Raw genomic sequence first — 27,938 nt, 5'->3', positions numbered from 1 at the left:
TTCCCTTCTCTTCCTACCAATGTCATTGACACCCACCATGTTCCACATTGCCCCCTAGTGGTCAGCACACATCATAACAAGTGGTTGACCGACTGCCCAAGGGGACAATTTGCATATTAGGCTTTTATTACATAGGATATATATAGAGAGAAACATTGATTTGTTGCCTCCTGTATGAGCCCCAACCTGGGATAGAACCCTCAACCTAGATATGTGTTTTGACAAGAAATCTATAGGAGGACACCCAACCAGCTGAGCCACCTGGCCAGAGCTCTATCCATTTTCTACATAGTAAAGTGATCTTTTAAAAATATAAACCTGATTATATCGTGCCCTTGCTTAAAAACCCTCCAAAGGCTTCTATTGCTCTTACAAGAAAATCTAAACTTATCTTGGTTTACAAGATCCTGCACAAACCAGTAATTGCTTATCTTTTCAGGTTTACTTGATTGAGCATCTATTGTAGAAGGGTTCAGGATTCTGGAGAAGGGCTGTGTGTAAATTAATCAAGAGTTCAGAGACGAAACAGTTTTGGAAAGTATTATGGGGAGTCAGAGAAGACTTAGGAACATAATTTTGGAAGGCATTATGAGGAGTCAGAGAAGACTTAGCTAAAAGGAACGAAGTTCTCCTTGTCTTAGGAACCCTTGCTTTTTATTAACACAAATTGTCCTATCACAAGGTAGATATACACTTCAAAGGCCAGGGTTTAGTACACAAAATCTATTGTCAGATTGGTGAATTGCCTATGGCTATTCAGGTGTTTGGCCAGTAGGAGGCAATAACATGTAGATGCCGTTAGCTGTCTGGCAGCAAGCAGTCATTTTATGCATCCTTTTCAAGATTGGGGAAATCAGCCCTGCTGACATGCTGAAATTGGCTTCCAGCACTGTTCCTTTAGCCTTTTAAATGGCTCATACTTTCTCATCTTTTTGCTTCCTAAATATATACGTTTTATATATAGAAAACAACTAAAAATTTAATAAGATGTTTTAATCATAGAGCGGTAATTCTTTTCTCAAAGATGCATTTTTTTTCATACACATCCATCATACACTGTAACCCAAAAAAAAGCATTGTACATGAAATAAAAGAAAATAAATGAAAAGTCCTTAGCATAGGTAAGAAGGCTCTAGTCTGGAGCACAGCTAACTTTCTAGCAATATAAGGAAGCTCAAAAAAAATTTTTTTATAATGCTTGCTAGCAAGGGTTGCAGCCAGATGATTGGTTGGTCTGTAAGTCAGTCTTGAATACTTGAAACAGTTCAGTGTTGGTTTTTTCCTTAGCATTTAGAATAGCCATCATTGTCCTGTAATAGGCAGAACTATCACATCCAGGAAAAATGAGGGAGGGAACCACAGAGGCCGTGTAAGATCCAAATACAGCATTCAAAGGTTATTGGTCTGGTGGTGCCTGAGGAAGGAGACAACACTCTGGGGTTAGCTATCTTTCTTTGGTGAGTGTAACAACCTTTTCTTCTTCTTCTTCTTCTTCTTCTTCTTCTTCTTCTTCTTCTTCTTCTTTTCTTCTTCTTCTTTCTTCTTTCTTCTTCTTCTTTCTCTTCTTCTTCTTCTTTTCTCTCCTCCTCCTCCTCCTCCTCCTCCTCCTCTCCTCCTCCTCCTCCTCCTCCTCCTCCTTCTTCTTCTCCTTCTTCTTCTTCTTCTCCTTCTTCTTCTTCTTCTTCTTCTTCTTCTTCTTCTTCTTCTCCTTCTTTTCTTTTCTTTTCCTTCTTTCTTTCTCTCTCTCTCTCTCTCTCTCTCTCTCTCTTCTCTCTCTCTCTCTCTTTTCTTTCTTTCTTCTTTCTTGTCTTCTTTCTTTCTTTCTTTCTTTCTTTCTTCTTTCTTTCTTTCTTTCTTTCTTTCTTTCCTTTCTTCCTTTCTTTCTTTCTTTCTTTTCTTCGCTTCCTTCTCCTTCCTTCCTTCCTTACCTTCCTTCCTCCTTCCTTCCTTCTTTCCTGCTTCCTTCCTTCCTTCCTTCCTTCCTTCCTTCCTTCCTTCCTTCCTTCCTTCCTTCCTTCCTTCCTTCCTTCCGTGGATCTGTACCATGGACTTGTAGGACTGCTGTGCTCTTGTCAGTCTATTGAGATTTTTTTTTTTTTTTTTTTTTTTTTTTTTTTTTTTTTTGCGGCCAACTCAAGTCTATTGAGATTTGTTGGCTCCAAACTGCCCTCATCCTTTTCCCTTCACCAGTCACGCACTGATCTGCATGATTATGGACTCTTATTGAGTAGACACTGCTCCAGCCTTGTTTGGTAAGAGGTTCTGTGCAGATGACACCTCTACTCAGAATATACCCTCCAGAGGGGACTGGAGATACATCCCTGACAAACGGTGGGTCAAATGGAAAATTACTTTGAAAGGAAAACTTAAATAGGATGAGGTTTGTGCCTTCTGTTTCTTTGAGGGTCTAGAGATCATTGTGCAGAGTGCCCTTCAGGTCAACTTTGAGGAGTTTGACATTCATGAATTTGACTGCATAATTTCTATCTTTGAAACTCTGTGATCAGTATATATCCCTGATTTCCTTCATCAACCAGTCAGTGGCTTGTACTAAGTCAGACACTTCCACATTTAAGTAATCTTCCCTCTTGTTCTTTTAAAATTTTCTCTAGTATAGCTAAATTTTCTTTTCAGATTTCTTGCTGTTCCTCTTTTATTTCATGGTGATCTAGGACTTCTATGTCCTCAGGCATCATCTCCCCATTCATCTTCAGAAGACATGTCTTCCTGTGTGCACCACTCTGCTGGCAAGAGCCGATCAGTATCTCTACATCTAGATGTTGAGGGAGGTAATAGAGTTTACACAGGTCAGAGATGATCCTGTTCAGATGCTGAAGTAGCAGAGTATTCCTTTTCTTTATCTCCACCAGCCTTTCCAAGACAGCAGCCAAGTTTGGGTCATCAGACTCTAGTGACCAGATGGAGACACAGCAGGGTATGACTCTGTGTTACTGCACTGGATGTGGATGGGATCTCCAGGCAGCAGCCCCTGTGCATGGAGATGCGGTTTGGGCTCGGCCCCTGCTCCAGCCCCTCCAGCCCCAGCCAGCAGGAACTCACAGCTCAGCTCGTCCCAGAAGGCATTGGCAATGTATTTTAATCAACTTTTTGAAAGTCTTTGTCATACATAAAACTCAATTGTAAGCAGTTTCTCTGTTGTTGTTGTTGTTGTTAGCATATATGCTATCTATATGATATCACTTGATTCAGGCTGAGTACCAAAATTATATTACTATTATCCTAAAATCATAATTAAGAAAATAAAAATAATAGTACACTAAAATGAATTCCAAATTAAATGTTTTTTTCCCCTTCATTTAAAAAAATATATATTTCATTGAGTTTTTACAGAGAGGAAGGGAGAGGGATAGAAAGCTAGAAACATCGATCAGCTGCCTCTTGCACACCCCCTACTGGGGATGTGCCCACAAGCAAGGTACATGCCCTTGACCAGAATCGAACCTGGGACCTTTCAGTCCGCAGGCTGATACTCTATTCACTGAGCCAAACTGGTTTCCGCATCTTTCATTTTTTATTAAGGTATTATATGTATCAATATATATATATCTTACCATTGCCCCCCACCCCCACCCCACTCCCATACATGCCCTCACTTCCCAGAGTTTTGTATCCATTGGTTATGATTATATGCATGCATACAAATGTGTTTTTGCTGTGGCCTACCATTTTAAACTTCATACATTGTTTTTTTCTTAATGTAAATAATTGAATCTCAGTATGGTGTGTGAGTGTGTGTATGTACACATACAGAGAGAAAGATTGAGGTAGATTTTTTTAAGATTTTTACATTAAAATGCATAATACTAAGTTGTACAATTAAGTGACATATACATATGTCAAGAGAGATATATATATATATACATATACATACACACACACACACACACACACACATACATATATATATATATATTAGTGGTGGCCTGGTGCACGAAAATTCCTTCACTCAGGGGGCAGGGTGGGTGGTCCCTCAGCCCAGCCTGCCCACTCTCACAGTATGGGAGCCCTCAGGGGATGTCCTACTGATAGCTTAGGCCTGCCTGCTCCCTGTGGCCAATCATGGGGAAGGGACCGCCCCCGTCTCCCCCTCACTGTTGCTGCCCCTGATCTTCCTCTGCAGCAGGTGACCCGACGCCCCCATCACACCTCTACTGCTGCCACTGCCAGCCACACGGCTGCCTGAGCCTCAGCCCTTGCAGTATCGCGGTTTGCCTGAGCCTTGGCCTAGCCTTCATTGCCTGAGCCTTGGGCCCTGGGCAGTGGTAGCCACCATCCAAGCTTGCCTGAGCCACAGGCAGCCACTGCAGCTTTGTCCAAAAAGATAGTCTCTGCTCACCGAGCACCAAGCACGCAGCCTCCTGCTGATCAGTCGTGATGGCGTGACAACCATTAGCATATTAGCTCTTCATTATATAGGATATCTATATATGTCAAAAGTCATCTGTATAACTATATAGTTTTGTAACAACTATCTCCAGTCGAGATATAGAACATTGCCATCTCCATGGAAAATTCCTGATGGTTTTTCCCAGATAATCCCCTTACTACCAGAACCATTCAATATCCTGATTTCTATAACCATAGATTAGTTTTACCTATTCTTAAATTTCATATAATCAGTACCCATACAATTCACACTATTTTTCTCTGACTCTTTGTTCAGCTTCATGTTTTTCAGATTCAGTCATTTTGTTGCATGGGTCAATAGTTCAATTCCTTTTTTATTGCTAAGTAGTATTACACTACATGAATATACCATAATTTATGTATACATTCTCTTCTTGAAAATTTGGGTTGTTCACAATTTTTGCTACTGTGAATAAAGTGGCCATAAATATTTTTGAGAATATGTTTTCATATTTTGGCTAAATGCCGCAGATGAGCATTGCTTGATCATAGGCAGGTGCATGACAAGAATTGGGAGGGTCTGTAAGAGGAACTCTCACACCCTATATCAATTGTGAAAGCTCTAGAAAAACTCTATAGTTATAACAGAACTCTATGGTTGTAACAGCCTCCACCCTCTTTCTGTTCCCCTCTGTGAAAGAGCTTCCTCCTCTTTATTTCACATTCTTTTTGCACACCACTCACCATGGCTATATGTACAGGATTAAAATCCTTTCTTTTTCCTAAGTCTTTTTTTGATGGAGTAATACCTGGCTGTTTTTGTTTGCACTCATTATCTAACTTCATTAAAAATTGCAAAATGTGGGAGAAACCAATATGGTGGCCTAGGTAAACACCTAAACTGCTGCCTCAACAATTTCAAAACAACAACTATAAGACAAAATGCGCCGAAATCGGTTTGGCTAAGTGGATAGAGTGTCAGCCTGCAGACTGAAAGGTCCCAGGTTCGATTCCGGTCAAGGGCATGTACCTTGGTTGTGGTACATCCCCAGTATGGGGTGTGCAAGAGGCAGCTGATCGATGTTTCTCATTGATGTTTCTAACTATCTCCCTTCCTCTCTGTAAAAAATTAATAAAATATATTAAAAATAAATAAATAAAAGACAAAACTAACATCATCCAGAACCACAGGAAGACTGGCTGAGTGGAAATTCTACAACTAGAAGGAAAGAGAAAAGCATACTGATACCCAGAGAAGCTGCAGGAGGCAGAGGTACTGAGATGTACGCATGTGGAGAGGGTGGGCAACTATGCGGCTGGCTTTCTTAAACGGGAGGGAGACAAAAGCTCCCAACTGCTCTGAATTCATTCTGGGTGAGACTCTGGGGACCCAGACTCATACAGGATGAAACTGGATTGTCAGGAAAGAGAAAAGCACACTGAGACTCAGAGGATCTGTGGAAAGCAGAGGTACTGAGACATGCACACGTGGAGGGGGTGGGCCACAGAGTACACGGCTGGCTTTCTCAAGCAGGGAGGAGACAAAAGCTCTCAACTGCACTGAACTCTAATTCCGGGCAAGACTCTGGGGACCCAGACTCATTTGGGGAGAAATGACTGTCTGGCCGTGGGCGGGACTCAAGGGCGGCTTTCTCTTAGAGGTGTTTGCAGTGATTACCACGGGACACTTATACACAACTATTAGGCCAGGGCTGATGAGAAATCAATGGTGTCTGCTCTGCCCTGAGACTCCGCCCAATCCAAGCTGAGCACAGAGGCTTTTGCAAATCTTGTCTCATAAGGGTGTCTCTAGCACAGAAGTTCTCCCATCATAGACACAGCTGATTCTCAAAGCCAGTTGGCCTGCAGGCCAATTCCTCCCAGTGATAACAACAATAATCAAGGCTTAACTACAATAAGACTGTACACACAAACCACAAAGGGGTGCACCAAGAGTGTCCACCTCAGGTAACCGGAGAGGCTGAGCCACTGGGCCCTAAAGGACACCTAGCACACAAAGCCACTCTATCAACTCAGGGAAGCAGCCAAAATATGGAGACAAAGAAACAGGTCACAAATGAAAGAAATGGAGGAAAGCAAACATCTAGATATAGAAATCAAAATATTGGTTTTAAGGTTTTTTAAGAATTTTCTAGAAAAGGGTGATACATTTAGTGAGACCCTCAAGGATATGAAAAAGAACCAACTAGAAATTAAGTATACACTGACTGAAATAAAAAATATATATACAGAGATCCAACAGCAGACTAGAGGATCACAAAAATCAAGTCAAAGATTTGAAATACAAAGAAGCAAAAAAACACTCAACCAGAAAAGCAAAAACAAAAAAAGAATCCAAAACTATGAAGATAGTGTAAGGAGCCTCTGGGACAACTTCACACATACCAACATCCAAATTATGGGGATGCCAGAAGAAGGATAGCAAGATACTGAAAAATCTATTTGAAGAAATAATGACAGAAAACTTCCCCCACCTGGTGAAAGAAATAATCTTTCAAATCCAGGAAAGCGCACAGAACCCCAAACAAGAGGAATCCAAAAAGGAGCACATCAAGACTCATCATAATTAAAATGCCAAGAGCAAAAGACAATATTAAAAGCAGCAAGAGAAAAACAGTTACCTACAAGGAAGCATCCATAAGACTGTTTGGTGATTTCTCAACAGAAACTATGCAGGCCAGATGACAGTGGCAAGAAATATTCAAAATGATGAATAGCAAGAACCTATAACCAAGATTACTCTACCCAGCAAAGCTATCATTCAGAATTGAAGGGCAGATAAAGGGCTTCACAGATAAGAAAAAACTAAAGCAGTTCACCACCAAACCAGTTTCTAGTTTTCTATCCCTCTCCCTTCCTCTCTGTAAAAAATCAATAAAATATACATATATTTTTTTTAAAGAAGAAAAAGATTAACCCTCTTATCTTACACACTTGCTTCATGGTTTAGATGAGGGCTAAGAAATTTCCGTCTCTTAGCTCTGAATGATCGATTGATTGATTGATTGATTATGGCTACCTGACCTGGCTTAAGTAGTTTCTGAGGCCAATTCCAGGCTGACTAAACAAGAGCATTAGTGCCTGATGGACACTCACTGGGGAGAAAAGGACCTCTACATACCATATTCTTGTCACCTTAGGTAACTGGTAGTAGGAAAACTAATTTCATCGATAGGGGCAATGGCCTGCACAGATACAGAAACAGGCTAGGATATGGAATAGGGGACATAGCTTATCATAGGGGTAAGTAGTTTCAAAGAGGGGTTCCTAAATCAAAGCTAACTGTACTATACTGTACTGGAGGGTACAAAATATGTAATCTCCCTTGCCCTCCTTTACTTCTCTCAGAATCTGGTGTTCTTAAACTCTATGGATCCTTGGGTGTCTGAGACTTTTGCAAGGGATGTATGCAGTCAAAAGCCCTAGCCTTGGCTTAGTGAATAGTGCGTCAGCCTGCATACTGAAGGGTCCTGGATTTAATTCCAGCCAAGGGCACATGCCTGGGTTGTGGGCTCAGTACCCAGTAGGGAGTGTGCAGGAGGCTGCCAATCAATGATTCTCATTATTGATGTTTCTATTTCTCCCTCTCCCTTTCTCTCTGAAATCAATAAAAATATTTTAAAAAATATTTTCATAGATAATGCTAAGATATTATTTGCCTTTTTTTCTGCATTGACATTTCTCTGGTAGTGCAAAAGCAATAATGGGATAAACAACCTAGTGCCTTATGAATCAAGGCAATGGCAACAACTTGTACTGGTTATTACTGTACTTTTCACCACCATGCTCGCACAGTTAAGACAAAAAAAGCCAGTTTGCTTAATATGTTAGATAAGGGCAGTAAAAAATCATTAATTTTATTGAACCTCCATCCTTTCCCCCTTTTTTTTGTTAATCCTCACCTGAGGATATTTTCCATTGATTTTTAGAGAAAGTGAAAGAGAGAAGGAGAGACAGAGAAACATGAATGTGAGAGACACATTGATTGGTTGCTTCAGCACTTGCTCCATTACAAGGGTTGAGAATCAAGTCTGCACTTGAGGTTATATGCTCTTGACCAGAATCGAACTCGGGATCCTTCAGTCCAAGGGCCAATACTCTATCCACTGAGCCAAACTTGGGCTTGAGTATGTATCATTTTAATAAATTGTGAGTGACAAAATGGGAGTTGTGCTATATAACCAGGATGTTGGTTGTATTCCCACTTAACACGATTTTTACTGGAAAAAAAAAGACAAACTACGTTTATTCAGAGTTGAGAATTTTGGAAAACTTGTTTTCACTGTGAGCATGACAATTTCCTACAATTAGATACTTTTCTGATGAGATCATTGGTGATATGAACCAATGTGGTTTGTTTTATATTGTATAATTAAATGTGTTAACATTTGGATTATCTTCATAAGTGGATGAATTACATTTTCAAATGACTAGCATATAATGTTACAAAATATAAAATAGGAAGAGATCATTTGAAATGTAAGATAGACCAATAAATATTTTACTATAACAGTATAAAAACTTCACTGATTGCATTTCACATTTCACATTCCAACTATTCTTTTAAAAAATCTGCCACTTATTGAGTGTTGAGATAGTATCAACTAAGAATAACCACAATTATCTAAAAAAAAAAAAAAAAAAAAGGTATTAAAATACTTCTTCCTTTGATAACACATCTGTATGAGTCTGGATTTTCTTCATATACTTCAACCAAATACCATATGCACTAGACTTGATGCAGAAGCAGATATGAGGGTCCAGCTACCTGTGACTAAGGATATTGTAAAAATGTAAAACAATGCCACCCTTCTCACCATTTGGAGGGAGGAATATAATTTTTTGTCATAAAAAGCTGTTACTTATGTTAACAAGTAGTGGGGCTTTTATTATTTTTATATAAATTCATGAACATACCTACAAATTCTTTATTGTAACTTCTAATATGCTAAATATTATAGATAAAACCACATAAAAGTTCTGGTTGGTCCCCAATAATTTTTAAGAGGTAAAGATGTTCTGAGACTAGAAAGTTTAAGAACACTGTCCTAGTTCCCTACTTCTGCTGGATGTGCTTTGACTCTCAGAAGGAGAGCCAGGAATGTCACTGCAAGTTCCTGAAATAACCTGTATTTGACACAGACTTTGACTAATGCAATTTCGGTGAGTCCTGGGTCAAAATATGCATGTTCCCATAGTGATCTTGCTTCTGCAAAGTTATTCAGGAACATAGACACATGGGGTTATTTTCATTTTGCTTCATGAATTCTGGACAAGTCTTAGTACAACTCTTCTAAGTTGTTTAGAACTAAAGGACTTCAATTTTTATTTATCCTGTCATTAGGCTGATTTTGCTTTACTGTTATTCTGCCATGTCCTTAGATTTCTAGTGAAACTGCTTATTAGTCAAATAGGTCAAATTTTGTGGGAAAATCTGATAGGAAACTAGCATTGGTTATGCTTGTTAAATTTTATCTTGGAGACACTTTAAACAGAAACCCACAAAAGTTTTCTCAAAACAGTCTTTCTGGCTGTCAAATGAAAGAGGGTTTCTCAGCTCTCATTCAGGTACTTGATTGTACTCTGATGAAGTAATACTGGAGGAAAAGACCAACAATAGTTAGCATAATTATGGGAAAAGTCAGCTGGAAGGCTAATGAACTATGATATTCAGCTGGGTTGAAAATCAGCATAAGATTGCCCTGCTATTGGCCAAATGGCTGAAGGCAATTCCCTAACCAGATAATCATTTTATTGTTTATCGGACTTCACCATTGATATGCCTGTTTGCGTGCCTAAAGAGCAAATGTGTACTTAAATAAATAAAAGCTGATGGATCCTGGGTTTCATAGAGCCTCTCCTCTGCCTGGCTCCCCCATGCCTTCTGAATTTGTATTTCCTGTCTTGTGTATTTATTTGTGCACCAGCCCCTTCTCCAGATCCATCCTAGCTGCAGATGGATGCGGCATCCACAAAGTAAGAAGAATCTGTGGTTGAAATACCTTAACTATAGTACTTGCTGACACAAGATTAAAACTTTTTAGCCATGATAAAAATTACTCTGGCTACAGTTTCATATATGCTAGGGATTACTGAAATAGTTTTTTTGAAAACTGACAACTTTTACCATTATAATGAACCACAATGACATCAAAATATTCCTACAAAATAATTGATACAAAATTTTAAAAAGTTTCAGCACTGGGATTTGTAGCTGAAGCATGAATGTCATGTGAAGCACCTTTGTCAGACATTACTTGGGTTTTTTTTAATGAAAAGTTTTAATGTTGACTTAGATTAATCTGATAATTTACACTAAGCTTTTAATTTTTATAAATGCATTTCCAATGCCAAGTATTTTCTTTAAACTATTCTTCAAATATTTGTGATGCTTAAAACTTGGTTTCTGCAGTATTTGAAAGACGATTTATGTGCATTAAATTGGTAAGGTTCAACTTCAATCATTTGCTAGAATTCTATTTTATTTTAGAAGATCTATGATAAAATAACTTGAAACTGAATAATAAACTGGATAGAGAATTTCTAGGAATAATGGTTTGATTAAGTTTGCACAGTAAATTTCAGACAATTATAATGTAAGCTTCATAATGTCAGTATAGGTGTACTACTTTATATTCAACTAGAGGCCCAGCACACGAAATTCGTGCAAGGGTATGGTCCCTAAGCCTAGCCTGTGATCAGAGCCATCTTCTCCAGCTGTCCATAGCCGACCCGCCCACCCCCTCCCAACTGCCATCCACCCCTGTTTCCCCACCCTCCATTGGGCTATCAGAGCCTGCTGGCTGGGGGAAGGGACCAAGAAGTTGACTGTTCCTGCCCGCTCTCCAGCTCTGTCCCTGCCGCGGGTTGCCCTCTGTGTGGGGGGCGACTGGCGGGTTGGGGGCCTTGGCCTGGCACACTCCGTGTCCCCTGCCACCCACCCCTGGTTCCCTGTTCACCATTGGATGATAGGAGCCTGCTGGCCAGGGGAAGAAAGCAAGAGGTGGTCAGTGTGCCTCATAGTGACTGGTCAAGCAGTCGTTCTGGTAATTCTGCCATTAGGGTCAATTTGCACATTACACTTTTATTATATAGGATGCTTAGCAGATAGTAAATGCTCAAAAAATAATTGGAAACAGAGATCAGTATTAATCCCAACTGGATCAGTATTAATATTGGTAATTTTAATAGCATTAGTGGAATTTTAAGAAAATGATTGTTCACAGTTGTAGAGTCTATGTTAACAGAATGAATCTGTATTTAGGATCCACTCAAATATATTGATTGATGATGAATACAACTTAGTCTGCTGCCCAGCTGACTAGTGTCCTTCAAGCAGTGCTCAGAGCATCCATTCCTTCATGGAACATACATTTATTGAGTACCTACTATGTGACAAGCATTGATCTAGTGCTGGAAATAGGAATAAAATAAAAATCCTAATGCTCTTGAAGTTTACATTCCAGTGGGAAAAGAAAGATTATAAATAATACACACTTGCATTATTATGTTACAATTTATACTTTATGAAAGATGAACACCAGTGCCATGGAGAAAAAAATTAAGCATGAAAGGGAGAATGAAGAGACATTACAATTTAAAATAGATTAAAGAATGCCTCACTAAGAAGGATATTTGAGCAAAAGTCTGAAGAAAGTAGGGAAGCAAGTCATGCAGACATCTGAAAGGGAAGCATTTCAGGCAAAGAGAACAGCAAGTATAAGGGTCTTGTGTACAGAGTACCTGGCATATTTAAGGACTGTTGTAGATGGGGTATTGGGAACGGACTGGTTCAAAGAAGAGGAGAAGTTGGAGGATGGTGTGGAATGCAGCAAGAGGTAATAGAAAACAGTTTGTTGGATTTTTAGGCATTGCATATACTTTGGTTTATATCTGAATGAGGTGGGAAGGCATTAGAGGATTTTGAAGAGGAGTGACTTATCTGACTTATTTTTGTAAAAGATCAACCTGAGGTTAATGTTCAGATTAAACAGAAAGTAACTGAAGGGAGAAATCACAAATTCAGAATTAACAATTGAGGATGTCAATACCTCTGACAGAAAGTTAGCAAGAATATAAAACACTTGCCCTGGCCTGTGTTGCTCAGCAGTTAGAGCATTGGCCCTCGCACCGAAGGGTCACGGGTTCAATTCCCAGTGAAGGGCATGTACCAGGGTTGCAGGTTCATCTCTGGCCCTGGTCAGAGTGCATGCAGAAGGCATCTAATCAATATCTCTCTCTCACACTGATGTTTTTTCCTTTCTCCCCCCACCCCCCCCAACTCTTCCCTCCTTTCTACTCTTTTTAAAAATCAATGGGAAAATATTGTTGGGTGAAGATTAACAAAAAAAAGAAAAAAAAGAAAAAAGAATATAGAACACTGGAACAATACTATCAACCAACTAGACCTAATTGAAATCTATGGAACATTCAAACAACAATAACAGAATAGATATCTTCTCATTTGCACATGGAACAGTCTCCAGGATATAGTATATTACCACGTCATACAACAAGTCTCAGAAAATTTAAAATAATTGAATTTGTACAAAGTATGTTCCCAGAACATGATGAAAACATTTTGGAAATCACAAACATGGAAATTAAATTACACATAAATTATCAATGGATCATATAAGAAATCTTAATAGAAATTAGAAAATACTTTGAAATGATTAAAGATGAAATATATTAATATTTATGGGATGCAGTGAAATCAAAGCTTACAGGGAAATTTATAGCTGTAATTTCTCTCTTATTGAGGTATAATTGACATAATGTTATAGGTTCAAGTGTACAACATAATGATTTAATATTTACTATATTGCAGAATGATCACCACAATAAGTCACATAAAAATAAAATAAAACTATCACCATACATACTAAAATTGTTTTTCTTGTGATGAAAACTTTTTAAGATATACTCCTTAGCAAATTTCAAATATAATTAACTATAGTCACCATGCTGTACATTAAATTCCCATGACTTCTTTTATAATTGGAAGTTTGTACATTTTGCCCTCTTTGCCCATTTGCCCATCCCTACCCTCTGTAAATCTCATATTAGGAAAAAACCTCAAGTAATTTAACTTTACATCGTTAAAATGTAGAAAAAGAAATGCAAACAAAACCCAAAGTAAGCAGAATGAAGGAAAGAATAAAGAAAAGAGAGGAAACAAATGGAATAGAAAGCAGAAAAACAACAGAGGAAATAAATGAAACCAAATGTTGGTTTTTTGAAAAGATCAACATAATTAGCAAATTTAGTTACACTGACCAAGAAATAAAAATGAAAACTCAATTATTAAAATTAGTAATGAAAGAGGGGGTATCACTACTGACTACAGAAGTTACAAGGATTATAAAGGAATGCTAACAAATTAGATTTTACATTAAATGGACAAATTGCTAAGAAGATACAGACTACTGAAATTGACTCAAGAAGAGCTAGAGTGGATCCAGGATGGCGACAAGAGTAGATATAAGTTACACTCACCTTCTCCCAGGACCAAACTGGAATCACAACTAAAATATAGAACAATCAACCTGACTAATTGAAAACTACTGAACAGAAGTCTTATAACCAAGGATTTACAGTAGAAGCCACATAAAGACTGTCAGGAAGGACGGAGAAGCTAAAAAAGCTGGGCCCACAACCACGTGCTGCTGCTGTGAGTCCAGAAGGAGTGTGGGCTCTCAACACTGCTGTTAAGAGCACCAAAGCACCGAAACCGGTTTGGCTCAATGGATAGAGTGTCAGCCTGTGGACTGAAAAGTCTCAGGTTCAATCCTGGTCAAGGGCATGTGACTTCGTTGTGAGCACATCCCCATGGATGTGCAAGTGGCAGCTGATCTTTGATTCTCTCTCATCGATGTTTCTAACTCTCTACCCCTCTCTCTTTCTCTCTGTAAAAAAATCAATACGATATCTTAAAAAAGCACCAGAGCAAGGAAGAGGAGCCCACATAACAGTGAAAATCAGCAGAGATTTTGTACACCTGGGGGAGATAGGGGTCTGCTGGAAACTCAGGTACCCTCTTAAAGTTTCCAGTGCACAAAACTTTGCAGACACTCATGGGCTCTGGCAGAGGGAGGGTGGCTTGGAGCTAACTAAAATCATGCAAGGAGATACTGAGTTATATGGCTTTGGGGAGATTGCTGAAGGGACAGCTGTCAGGGTCCCTGTGCTGAGTTCACCTTCCACACTGGCCATAAGATGCCATCTCTTTTGGGTCAAGAAGTCCCTTCCATATGGTATTAATATGGAAGGCAATAGCCTCAACATCTGACTCCCTTTCGCTTTGCCCTGAGGAGCTAACACTCTGCAGAGTAGTCAAGTATCTGGGTCCGTGGTGCAGATGTCCAGGCAGACTCAGTGGGTGTCAGAAACTGAGTTGTGTGGCTCTGGGCAGAGGCCATTTTGTCCCCTTCCTGTGAGCCTGACTAGTGATCCCTTGATCACCCTCAGGAAATCCCCTAATCCCACCCTCCCCAGAGGGTGCCAAGCTTGGGCTCTTGAGGAGATCCATGCAAGGCTCAAGGGCAAGAATCATTATTCTCTCACATGTCTGAATAATGCAGAGCTTTACCTTCACACAGCCAAATCTTGGTCTATTTGGGCCTGATAAACATTGCTGGCCTGCCCTGATGATTCCCTGAGACCCTGCCCCCACCACAAAGGTCTGTGGGCTTATGGGCAGTGGCAACTGGCCTTGGTATAGCCTGGGACTTTTCCCGAGTTGTCTCAGATTCAGCACTGGCACAAAGTTTGAGACTGCAGCAATCTGGTGAACACTGCTTGCTCCTACCTGGTGACTCATTGAAGTCCTACCTTATGCAACTTGAGTATCACCAGAGAGTCTTTCTTTCTTTTCTTTTCTTTTTAAAAAAATACATTTTTATTGATTTCAGAGCAAAAGGGAGAGGGAGAGAGAGAGAAAAATATCAATGATGAGAGACAATCATTGATCATCTGCCTCCTGTACACCTCCTTCTAGGGATTGAGCTGGCAACCCAGGCATGTACCCTTGACAGAATAGAACCCAAAACTCACCCAACAGTCTGTCCTCTGAGCACATTCACATGCGCGCCTCCAGAGCTCTGCCTTTCGCAACTCCCGAGTTTCTACTTTACAGTCTATATTCCCCCAGTATGAGCCTGGGTCTCCAGGGTCTCGCCCTGGACTGGGGTTCAGAGCAGTTGGAACTGGGGTTCAGCACAGTTCGGAGCTTTTCTCCTTCCTGCTAGGGAACACCAGCCAGGCACTCAGCCACCCCATCCTCTCCAGCTCTGTCCTCTCCGTATGCGCACGCCCATGTCTCTGTATCTAAGGCTTTTACAGCTCCTCTGATTTTCCTTGTGGTTTTCTCTTTCCTTCTAGTTGTAGAATTTCCAGTCAGCCAGCTTTCCTGTGGTTCTGGATGATGTCCATTATGTCTTTTAGGTGTATTTTTGAAATTGTTGTGCAATGCAGCAGTTTAGGTGTTTAGCTATGTCGCCATCTTGGTTTCTCCCAAAAATATATTTTAAAAAATAATCAACCAATGAATGCAATAAGTGGAACAATAAACTGATGTTTCTCTCTCTCTTCCTCTCTCTGTGTTGTATGAATCTATTTAAATGAATTATCCAGAACAAGCAAACCTATAGAGAGGTAGAAAGTAGATCTGTGTTTGCCTAAAGCCGAGGGGAAAGAATTGAGCACAAAGTTTATGTTGAGGATGATGGAAAGGGTAAAGAATTAGATTGTGACTTCCTGGAAGATGGTGGCAAGGTAAACACTTGTACGTGCTGCCTCTCAGAACCACATCTGTGCTGCAACTGGGGATCTTATCTGAGACCTGAAAAAACCACAACTGTGGGGGCCCCGACCGGTGCGGACACGCGGATTCCACAGAAAGGTTGGATTTTGCTGGGGACAACGTGGAGTGTCTATGTCCCAACAGCGAAATGCAGCTGCAGAAGCTGCGCGGCCGCTGTGGCAGCAGAGGCAAAAGCGCATGCTGGGACCACAGAAATCTGTGTCCACAAAAGCCCCCCGCTGTTGGGTCTGGCATGATTCGAGAGAGTGGACGGGGGTCCCCAAGATTGCTAATAGTGGGGTTCTCTAGGCAGCAACCCATTCTGATCTGACACGAAGGGAGAACACAGGAGTTGGAAAGCAGTCTGTTTATAAGTGCGCGCAGACTCGCCCATCGCGCATCTGGGCTGGTTCCCCTGCAACACTTTGCTTCTGATTACAAAGGAGAGACCACCCAGATTGACTGGCCCTAAGAGACAGCAGGGGTAAACTGCTTTTCTGGAAGCTGAGAAGCAGAGTGGGGAGAAATCATGCGGGATTCAGCTCAGAGGCAAAACAAAAAAACAAACAAAAGGGTATTGAGGGCCATAGAAAAAGAAGGCTAGAGCAACCAAAAAGACAGGGACATCAATCCAGAAACACTGCCACCTAGAAGTTGGAGTACAAACTGACTGTGTTTATTACTAGTTTTATTTTATCAAAAACCAAGAAACTAAGGAATCGCCATCTTAAAATCAAGGACTAGTTTTCAACACTGAGGTGCAGCAGAACCCAGGGAACTACAGTACTGTCTGAACTGAGAAACAGGCGTGCCAAACAGAATAACAGAAGAAGTGAATGGCCTTCACAACAGCACACTTTTTTTGCTAATTTTTTAATTTTTAATTTTATTTTCATTTTTTGCATCTTTTCCTTAAGAAACGAATTTTTTCCTTTTTTCCACAATTGATTTTAACTTTTTAATTATTACATTTTTAAGTTCAATCAGCATTATTACTGCTGCTATTTTAATTTTTTAAGTGCCATTTTATTTTCTCTTTATTTTACATTGGAATGAGTGTTCTTCATTTTAATTTCATTTCTCCTTTGACATGGTTTAACCCTATCTCAACAAGACCTTTACACCATCACTCTCTTCCTAACCTTCCCCCTTTTGCTATCCTGTTTATCTTAACCCTTCACTGCTTTACATTTCCTTACTCTTTCTGTATCCCCCCTGCTAAAATTTCTACCCTACTTATATATCTAATTTCCAATCCCCTGTGCCAAGTGCATACACACCCCTCTCTGAGCTGTATTAACTAGCAAAAAAAAAAAAAAAAATTGTTTTCCTTTCTGACCTTTTGATGCTGTTTGTGGGAATGTTGATTATATTGTATTTTTATGCTTTTTAGTGAGAGTATTTTGCTTATTCTTTTGTTGTTGCTGCTGCTTGGTATTTTCTTATTTGACTTGTTTTTGTTTGCTTGTTGTTGTTTTTTTACTTCTGTTTTCCCTTCTTTTGCTGAATATTAGTGGGTGTTGTAGACTGTATTATTCTCCAGGTACTGCTGCCAGCATTTGCTGGGGTTAGTGGTTGTTCTATTGAGATTCTCTCCTCATATATATAGTTGATTCCCCTTTTATTTCTTAGTCTCTTTCCTTTCTCTCTCTCTCTCTCTCTCTCTCTCTCTCTCTCTCTCTCTCTCTCTCTCTCTCCTTCTCCCTGTTTCCCAATTTAATTTTGACACTCCTTTTGTGCAATATATATATATATATATATATATATATATATATATATATATATATATTATTTCCCCCTCCCCTATCTTTTTCTTTTGCTCCCTCCTCTTCTCTTTTTACTCTTCTTCTTTCTCTCCTATCCCCTAATTTGCCTTTCCGTAGTGGTCACCTTTATTGGAGGTTATTAATATCGCAAATACATTTCTGTTCAGTGCCTTGTGTGTTGTACCTGGTTGTGTTGTATTTTGTGCCTTAAAATCAGTGCAGGAGAGAGAGATCTACAATACATAACCAGACATCCTGAAAAGAGAGACCATGGGGAGACAAAGAAACAGCCCACAAATGAAAGAAAAGCAGGCATCACCAGAAAAGGAAGTAAATGAGTTAGAGGCAAGCAACCTACCAGAGCAAGAATTCAGAGTAATGATCATAAGATGGCTAAAAAGAATGGAAGACAAATTTGACAATATGAGTAAGACCCAAGAGGAAATGAAAAAGAACCAAGAGGAAATGAAGATGAATCAAGAAGAAATGAAAAATGACACCGCTACTAGGAAGAACTCAATAGAAAGCATCAAGAGTAGACTAGAAGAAGCAGAGGACTGCATCAGTGAGCTAGAAGACTACATGGAAAAAATACCCAATTAGTGCAGCTTCTAGATAAAAATTAAAAAGCAGGAGGAGAGCCTACAAGAACTTTGGGACAATACAAAACAAAACAATATTAGAATAACAGGGCTTCCAGAAGGAAAGGAAACTGAGGAAGACATGGAAAAGGTATTTCAAGAAATAATGACAGAAAACTTTCCTGAGATAGAGAAGAAAAAACCCACACAAATCCAAGATGCTCACAGAGTCCCAAGCAAAATGAATCCCAAAAGACCGACACCAAGGCACATTATAATTAAACTGGCAAACACCAACGAAAAAGTAAGAATCTTAAAAGCAGCTAGAGAGACAGAAAGTTAAATATAAAGGAACCCCCATTAGACTAGCAACTGACTTCTACACAGAAACTCATCAGGCCAGAAGGGAATGGGATGAAATATTCAAAGTCATGCAAAGGAAGGGTCTGAATCCAAGAATACTGTACTCAGCGAGGCTATCAATCAAAATTGAAGGGGAAATCAGGAGCTTCACAGACAAAAAAAAGACTAAAGGATTTTATCTCCACTAAACCAGCAATGCAAGAAATGCTAAAGGGTCTGCTGTAAAAATAAAGAAATAGGAAGCAAAGAAGGAATACAGGGGTATAGAATAAAAATGGCACCAAATAAGTATCTATCAATAATAAATGTAAGTGTAAATGGATTAAGTGCTCCAATCAAAAGACATAGGGTAACGGATTGGATAAGAAAACAAGACACATATATCTGTTGTCTACAAGAAAACCACTTCAGAAAAAAAGACGCATACAGACTGAGGGTGAAGGGATGGAAAATGGTTTTCCAGGCGAATGAAAATGAAAAAAAAAAAAAAAAGCTGGAGTAGCAATACTTATATCTGACAAATTAGACCTCAAAGTGAAGGACATACAAGAGATAATGAAGGCCACTTCATAATACTAAAGGGAGCAATCCAACAACAACAAAAAATAACCCTGGTAAACATATGCACCAATACAGGAGCACCCAAATACATAATAAAAAAAAAAAAAAAACTGCTGGAGGACATTAAGGGAGAGATTAATAGCAATACAATCATAGTGGGAGATTTCAATATCCCACTGTCACCTTTGGACAAATCATCTAAACCAGGGGTCCTCAAACTTTTTAAAGTGGGGGCCAGATCACGGTCCCTCAGAGAGCTGGAGGGCCGGACTATATGAACTACTAATTCCTACTGTAACACCTCGGCTGCGCTCACTGCCCAAAAAACCTGGCGGGCCGGATCAGACTCCTCTGCGGGCCGCATGTGGCCCGCGGGCCGTAGTTTGAAGACCCCTGATCTAAACAAAAAATCAGCAAAGAAATATCAATCCTAAATGATGCATTAGACCAGATGGAATTAATCAACATCTTCAGAACATTCCACCCCAAAGCCACAGAATATACATTCTTCTCAAGTGCACCTGGGACATTCTCAAAGAGAGACCACATGTTAGGACATAGGCAAAGTCTCTTCAAATTCAAGAAGATAGAAATCATATCAAGCATCTTCTCAGATCATAAAACTGGAAATTAACTACAATAAAAATAATCTAAAGAAATCAAACACATGGAGATTAAACAGCATGCTATCAAACAGAGAAATCAAGGAAGAAATTAAAAACATCCTGGCAACAAATGACAATGAAAACACAACAATCCAAAATCTATGGGACACAGCAAAAGCAGTTTTGAGAGGGAAGTTCATATCTCTACAAGCCTATTGCAAAAAACAAGAAAAAAATGGTAACAAATTATCTAACTCTACAATTCAAAGAGTTAGAAAAAGAGCAACAAGAAAAACCCAGTGTAAGCAGAAGGAAGAAAATAATAAAAACCAGAGTGGAGATAAATGACATATAGACCAAAGAAACAATACATAAGATCAACAAAATCAAGAACTGGTTCTTTGAAAGGATAAACAAGATTGATGAACCTCTAGCCAGGCTAACCAAGAAACAAAGAGAGAGGACCCAAATAAACAAAATCAGAAATGAAAGAGGTAAAATAACAATAGACCCCGCCAAAATACAAAGGATTGTAACAAAATACTACGAACAACTCTATTCCAACAAACTGGACAACCTGGAGGAAATGGACATATTCCTAGAAAAATACAAACTTCCAAAACTCAATCAGGAAGAATCTAAAAACCTCAATAAACCGAGCAGTGACTTGGGAAGAAATTGAAACAGTCATCAAAAAGCTTCCAGCAAGCAAAAGCCCAGGGCCAGATGGCTTCACAGGAGAGTTTTACCAAACATTCCAGAAAGAACTAAAACCTATCCTCCTCAGACTACCGTATTTTCCGGCATATAAGATGACACTGTGTTCTAGTAAAAAACCTGCTCAGATTGGCCAGAGTCAGAGAGGCGGTTTATTAAAAAAAGAACTGGTGTTGTCTTGGAAGTGGGGGGTTGTCTTATACTTCGGAAAATATGGTATTCCAAAAAATTCAAAAGGAAGGAACACTTCCAAACTCCTTCTATGAAGCCAGCATCACCCTAATACCAAAACCAGATAAAGACAACTCAATGAAAGAGAATTACAGGCCAATATCCCTCATGAACACAGATGCCAAAATCCTCAAAAAAATTCTAGCAAATCGGCTCCAGGAGAACATCAGAAAGATCATATACCACGGCTAAGTAGGATTTATTCCAGGAATGTGAGGATGGTACAATATCTGCAAATCAATAAACGTGATACATCACATAAACAAATTGAAAGATAAAAATCATATAGTCATATCAATTGATGCAGAAAAAGCATTTGATAAAATCCAACACCCTTTCCTGATAAAAACTCTCAACAAGGTGGGAGTACAAGGATCATACCTCAACATAATAAAAGCTATATATGATAAACCCACAGCCAATATCATACTCAATGGGCAAAAACTAAAACCATTCCCTCTAAGAACAGGAACAAGACAGGGATGCCCACTCTCACCACTCCTGTTTGACAGTGGACTGGAAGTACTAGCCATTGCAATTTAACAAGAAGAGGAAACAAAAGGTATCCAAATTGGAAAAGAAGAAGTAACGTTATCCTTATTTGCAGATGACATGATATTGTACATAAAAAAAACAAAAGACTCCATAAAAAACTAATTGACTTAATAAATGAATTTGGCAATGTAGCAGGACACAAAATTAACGCCAAGAAATCTATGGCATTTCTATACACCAATAGTGAACTTGCAGAAACAGAGACTAAAAAGGCAATTACATTTACCATCCCACCAGAAAAATTAAGATACCTAGGAAGAAACTTAACTAAGGAGGTAAAAGACCTATATGCATAAAACTACATGACACTGAAAAAAGAGATAGAGGAAGATGTAAACAGATGGAAGAACATACCATGTTCAGGGATTGTTAGAATCAACATCATTAAAATGTCCATACTTCCCAAAGCAATTTATAGGTTCAATGCACTCCCCATTAAAATACCAACAGCATATTTCACTGACCTAGAAAGAACTCTCCAAAAGTTCATTTGGAACAATAAAAGATCCTGAATAGCCACAGCAATCCTGAGAAAGAAGAGTAAAGTAGGAGGGATTTTAATACCAGATTTCAAGCTGTATTACAAAGCCACTGTTCTCAAAGCAGCCTGGTACTGGCACAAGAACAAACATATAGATCAATGGAATAGAATCGAGAACCCAGATATCAATCCAAATCACTATGCTCAATTAATATTTGACAAAGGAGGCACGAATATACAATGGAGCCAAGACAGTCTCTTCAATAAATGGTGTGGGGAAAATTGGACAGATACATGCAAAAGAATGAAACTAGATCACCAACTTACACCATACCCAAAAATAAACTCAAAATGGATACAGGACTTAAACATAAGATGGGAAACTATAAAAATAGTAGAGGCATCCACAGACAGCAAAATTTCAGACATATGCCAAAAGAACTTCTTCACTGATACTGCCCCTAGGGCAGAGGTCTGCAACCTTTAAGACATAAAGAGCCACTTGGACCAGTTTCCAAAGGAAAAAAAAAAAACCTGGGAGCCGCAAAACCATTGCTACATTTAAAACAAATATAACACTGCATATATTGTTTCTTACGTTAATGCTATATACCGGATCATGCAGTTAGCTGTCAATCTGAAGAAAAAAAGGACTTTTTCACTTAACAATGTAAAATATATTTTTGCAAATTAATAGCTAATTAAAATATTTAATTTACCTGGGTAATGGGATTTTTGCTCCCGAACCTCAGTGCACAGTGTCAGCACATCAGGGCTGTAAGACGTTACCTTCATTTTCACACAGGCTTGCACGTTGTTGGAGCCGAGGTAAAGCTTCAAAAGAGCCACATGCGGCTCTGGAGCAGCAGGTTGCCGACAACTGCCCTAGGGCAATAGAAGCTAAAGAGAAAATAAATAAATGGGATTACATAAAAATAAAAAGCTTTTTTTTTACAGCAAAAGAAACCATCAACAAAACAGCAAGAAAGCCCACTGTGTGGGAGAACATATTTGCAAATGTTATCACTGATAAAGGTTTAATCTCCAACATCTACACACAGCTTATACAACTTAGTAAAAGGAAGATAAATGACCCAATTAAAAAATGGGCAATGGATCTAAATAGAATCTTCTCAAAAGAAGACAGAAGGAAGGCCAAGAGTCCCATGAAAACATGCTCAAAGTCACTAATTATCCGACAAATGCAAATCAAAACAACAATGCGGTACCATCTCACTCCTGTCAGAATGGCCAACATCAACAAATCAACAAACAACAAGTGCTGGCGAGGTTGCGGAGAAAAAGGAACCCTTGTGCACTGCTGGTGGGAATGCAGACTGGTGCAACCACTGTGGAGAACAGTATGGAGCTTCCTCAAAAAACTGAAAATGGAACTCCCATTTTACCCAGTAATCCCACTCTTAGGAATATATCCCAAGAAACCAGAAACACCAATTAGAAAGGATATATGCACCCCTATGTTCATAGTATCACAATTTACAATAGGATTTGGAAACAGCCTAGGTGCCCATCAGCAGATGATTGTATTGAAAAACTGTGGTACATATACACAATGGAATATTATGCTGCCATAAAAAAGAAGAAATTCTCATCATTTGCAGCAACCTGGATGGAATTGGAGAACATCATGCTGAGTGAAATAAGCCAGTCAATGAAAGAGAAACACCACATGACCTCACTCATTTATGGATAATAAAGAACATTATAAACTGATGAACCAAAAGATAGATATAGAGACAGTAAAGCCAGAAGCCGACTGTCAAATTACACTGGGGAGGGTAGGGAGATCTGGGGGAGATAAGAGATCAACTGAAGGACTTGTATACATTCATATAAGTACAACCAATGGACACAAAACTCCAGGGAGGGAGGGCATTTATGGGAGGGGGGGGCAATGATATATGTACACAGATAATAATTTAATTAAAAAAATTAAGTTGTACTTATGGCTGCACAACTCTGTGAATTTAGTAAAAAACCACTAATATGGGTTAATTTTGTAGAATGTAAATCATACCTTAAAAAAGCTATTTATAACTTTTTGTTAAGTACTGGCTCTTGCCCAGGAAAGTCTTTGCCCTGAGTGACGGTGAGATAATACTGAGTTAGAATAGGCTCACTGAGACCATGGAGACTGACCGAATGTTATGATAGTAGGATAAGGGATATCAGCATTGCCTTCCCCCCTTAAATAATTTAATTAATTCTTGTTTAAATATTAGAAAAGGGATTGTAGAATTTTTAGCAGTACCTATCTTATCCACATTCATTTTTTTTCTTTTTTGTTTGTTTTCTTTTTTTATTTTCTTCTTATTCACATTTCAAAGGGGAAAAAAATCCTGTTAGAATTTTAAGTGGATGGCATTTTATTTTAGTGATCAAAGAATTGTGTCTTTAGCCTATTTCAAAAAATTAAGGAATTTCACTTACCATCGTGTTTTCAAGGTCTATCTATGTTGTAATAGCAGTAAGAATTTAAATTCTTTTTATGCCTAAAATTCCATTCCATTTTGTTTGTCCATTCATCAGTTGATGGACATTTGGGTTATTTCCATATTTTGGCTAATGTGAATAATGCTGCAGTGAACACTGTCATACAAATATCTGTTAAAGTTCCTGCTTTCAGTTCTTTTGGGAATTCCATGTAGGAGGGGAATTGTTGGGATATTTGTTAAATCTTTGTTTAAATTTTTTGAGGAACCACCAAATTGTTTTCCACAAGAGTTGCATCATTTTACATTCTCACCAGCCATCTACAAGTGTCCCGATTTTCTATATCTTTGCCAACAACTTTTTTTCCTTTTTGTTTTACATTTTCCCCAAAGATAATTATGTTGAAGATCTTTTCATGTGTTTACTGGCCATTGGTATATCTTATTTGGAGAAATACATAATCAAGTCCTTTGCTTATTTTAAATTTGGTTTATCTTTTGTTACATAGTAAAGATTTTTATATACTCTGGATACCAGATCCTCATTACATAAATGATTTAAAAGTATTTTCTAACATTCTATTGGATCATCTCTTCACTTTCTTACTAGTGCCTCAGATGTACAAAAAAGTCCAATTTAGCTGTTTTTTTCTTTTGTTGCTTATGTCTTTTGTTTTATATGTAAGAACCCATTGCCAAATCCAAGGTCTTGAGGTTTTATCTCTATGTTTTCCAACAGTTTTATAGTTTAAGCTACATTTAGAACATTTAGGACTTTGATGTATTTAGGGATAATTTTATATATAGTATGAGATAAGGATCCAAATTCATTCCTTTGCATATGAATATCCAGTTTTCCCAGCACCATTTATTGAAAAGATGATTCTCTTCTTATTAAATGATCTTAGCATTTCTTTAAGCATTCAGTTGACTATAGATATATGGGTTTATTTTTGTACCATCAGTTTTTTTCCATTGATCTATATGTTTATCCTTACAGCAGTATCACACTGTTTTTGATCAGTGTTTTTGTAGTAAGTAGAAATAGGAAGCAGAAACCTGTTTGGCTCAGTGGATAGAGCGTCAGTCTGCCAACTGGAAAGTCCTAGGTTGATTCCGGTCAAGGGCATGTACATTGGTTGCGGGCACATCCCCAGTGGGGGGTGTGCAGGAGGCAGCTGGTGGATGTTTTTCTCTCATAGATGTTTCTAGCTCTCTATCACTCTCCCTTCCTCTCTGTAAAACATCAATAAAATATATTAAAAAGAAAGAAAGGAAGGAAGGAAGGAAGGAAGGAAGGAAGGAAGGAAGGAAGGAAGGAAGGAAGGAAGGAAGGAAGAAAGAGGAAGATGGGAGTTCTCCTACTTTGGCCTTGTTTTTTCAAGATTTCTTTCGTTAGAGTCCCTTGGAATTATATATAAATTATAGGATTGGGGGAAAGGAAGTTGGAATTTGATACTGACTTTGTTTATCACTTGGGAGATTATTGCTATTAGCAGTATTAAGTCTTCCAATCTATGAACGTAAGACATCTTTCCATTTATTTAAGTCTTCTTTTACTTCTTTCACCAATGTTTTGTAATTTTGTAGTGTACAAATATTGAACTTCCTTGGTTAAATTTAATCCTAAGTATCTTACTCTTTTTGATGGTTTTATAAATGGAATTATTTCCTTACTTTTCTGATTATTCATTATTAATGTATAGAAATACATCTAATTTTTTGTATCTTGTAACTTTTCTAAGTAATTTATTAGCTCTAAACTTTTCATGTGGATTCTTTAGTAGATACAATATAAACGATTATCTTGTCTACGCGCAGTTCTACTTTCTCTTTTCCTAGTTGGATGCCTTTTTTTTCCTTCTTTCTTTCCTTATTGCTCTGGCTAGGACCTCCAGAACAATGTTGAGAAGAAAGTAGTGAAAGTGGGCATTTCTGTCTTGCTTCTGATCATATGGAAAAAGCCATCAGACTCACCATTAGGTATGTTAGCTATAGATTTCAAACATGCCATTTTACACAATGGAAAGTTGTCTTCAAGTCTTAGTTTTAAGTACTTTTATCATGAAAGAGTATTGAATTGTGTTAAATGATTTTTCTTTGTCAACCAAAATAATCATGTGGGTTTTTTTCTCTTTTCATTATATTAATGTGCTGTATTTTATTGATTGATCTTTGAATGATGAGCTACTTTTGCAATCCTGGGGAAAATCCAAGGTTCCATTTGGATTCTGTTTGCTAGTATTTTATGGAGGATTTTTGTGTCTATGGAGGATTTTTGTGTCTACTACTATCAATAAAATACGGAGGATTTTAGGTATATTCATAAAAGGTATTGGGGTGTAGTTTCATTTCCTTGCGATGTCTTTGTCTGACTTTGGTATTTGGGTAATTCTGGCCACATAAAAGGTTTTAGAAAGTGTTTCTTTAAACACTATTTTTTTTGTGTGTGTGTGGGGGGAGACTTTTAGAAAGAATGGCATCAAGGGTTTTTTTGTTTGTTTGTTTGTTTTTTTAGTATTTCATACAATTCACCAGTGAAATCTTCTGTTCCTGGCCTTTTCTTGGCAATTTTGGAACACTGTTTGAATCTCTTCACTTGTTTCAGATTTATTAAAATTTTCTATTTATCTTTGAATCAGTTTTGGTACTTTGGATATTTCAAAGAATTTGTGCACTTCATGTAGGTTCTCTACTTGGTTGGATTTTAATTGTTCATAGTATTGTTTTAGAAACTGCTTTTTATTTCTGTAATGTCAGTAGTAATGCCCCCACTTTTATTTCTGGATGATGTCCATTCTATTAGTTGTTGTTTTGAAATTGTTGTGTGAGGTTGCAGCTTAGGTGTTTACCTAGGCCATCATCTTGTTTCTCTCCTCTCCTATCCCCACTTTTATTTCTGAGTTTAGTAATTTGAACCTACTTTCTTTCTTTCAGTCTTCTAGCTAAAGGTTTATCAATTTTGTTGATTTTTTAAAAGAACCAATGTTTGGTTTCCTTGATTTTTTAAAAATTGTTTTTCTGTTCTCAATTTTGTTTATCTCCACTGTAGTCATTATTTCCTTCCTTCTTTTAGCTTTGGATTTAATTTGCGCTCATTTCTCTAGTTTATTAAGGTGTATGGTTATTGATTTGAGATTTTTTTTTTTTCTTAATGTAGTCATTTACATCTATAAGTTTTCCTCTGTGCACTGGTCAGCTGCATCCATAAATTTTGGCATGTTATATTTTCATTTTCACTCAACTCAAAGTGTTTTCTAATTTATCTTGTGATTTCTTCATTGACCCAACTATTGTTTAAGAATGTTTTTTAGCCCTGGCCCATAGGCTCAGTTGGAGCGTAGTCTTGTGCATAAAGGTTTGCAGGTTCAATTCTCCCTCAGGGTGCATGGTTCAGTTTCAGGATTGATCCCCAGTCAGGGCACATGGGAGA

The 27,938-nt window shown here is 38.3% G+C and overlaps 1 pseudogene; it reads right to left on the bottom strand.

Annotated features, from left to right (window-relative positions):
- Positions 1–2,139: 2,139 nt before the first annotated feature.
- On the bottom strand, positions 2,140–3,091 carry LOC118729568 (annotated as a pseudogene).
- Between the last annotated feature and the right edge of the window lie 24,847 nt (positions 3,092–27,938).

The sequence above is a fragment of the Pipistrellus kuhlii genome, unplaced genomic scaffold (assembly GCF_014108245.1).
Source record: "Pipistrellus kuhlii isolate mPipKuh1 unplaced genomic scaffold, mPipKuh1.p scaffold_m20_p_3, whole genome shotgun sequence".
Taxonomy (NCBI): domain Eukaryota; kingdom Metazoa; phylum Chordata; class Mammalia; order Chiroptera; family Vespertilionidae; genus Pipistrellus; species Pipistrellus kuhlii.
The sequence above is the reverse complement of the archived record's forward strand: the minus strand, read 5'-3'. Positions and strand labels throughout refer to the sequence as shown.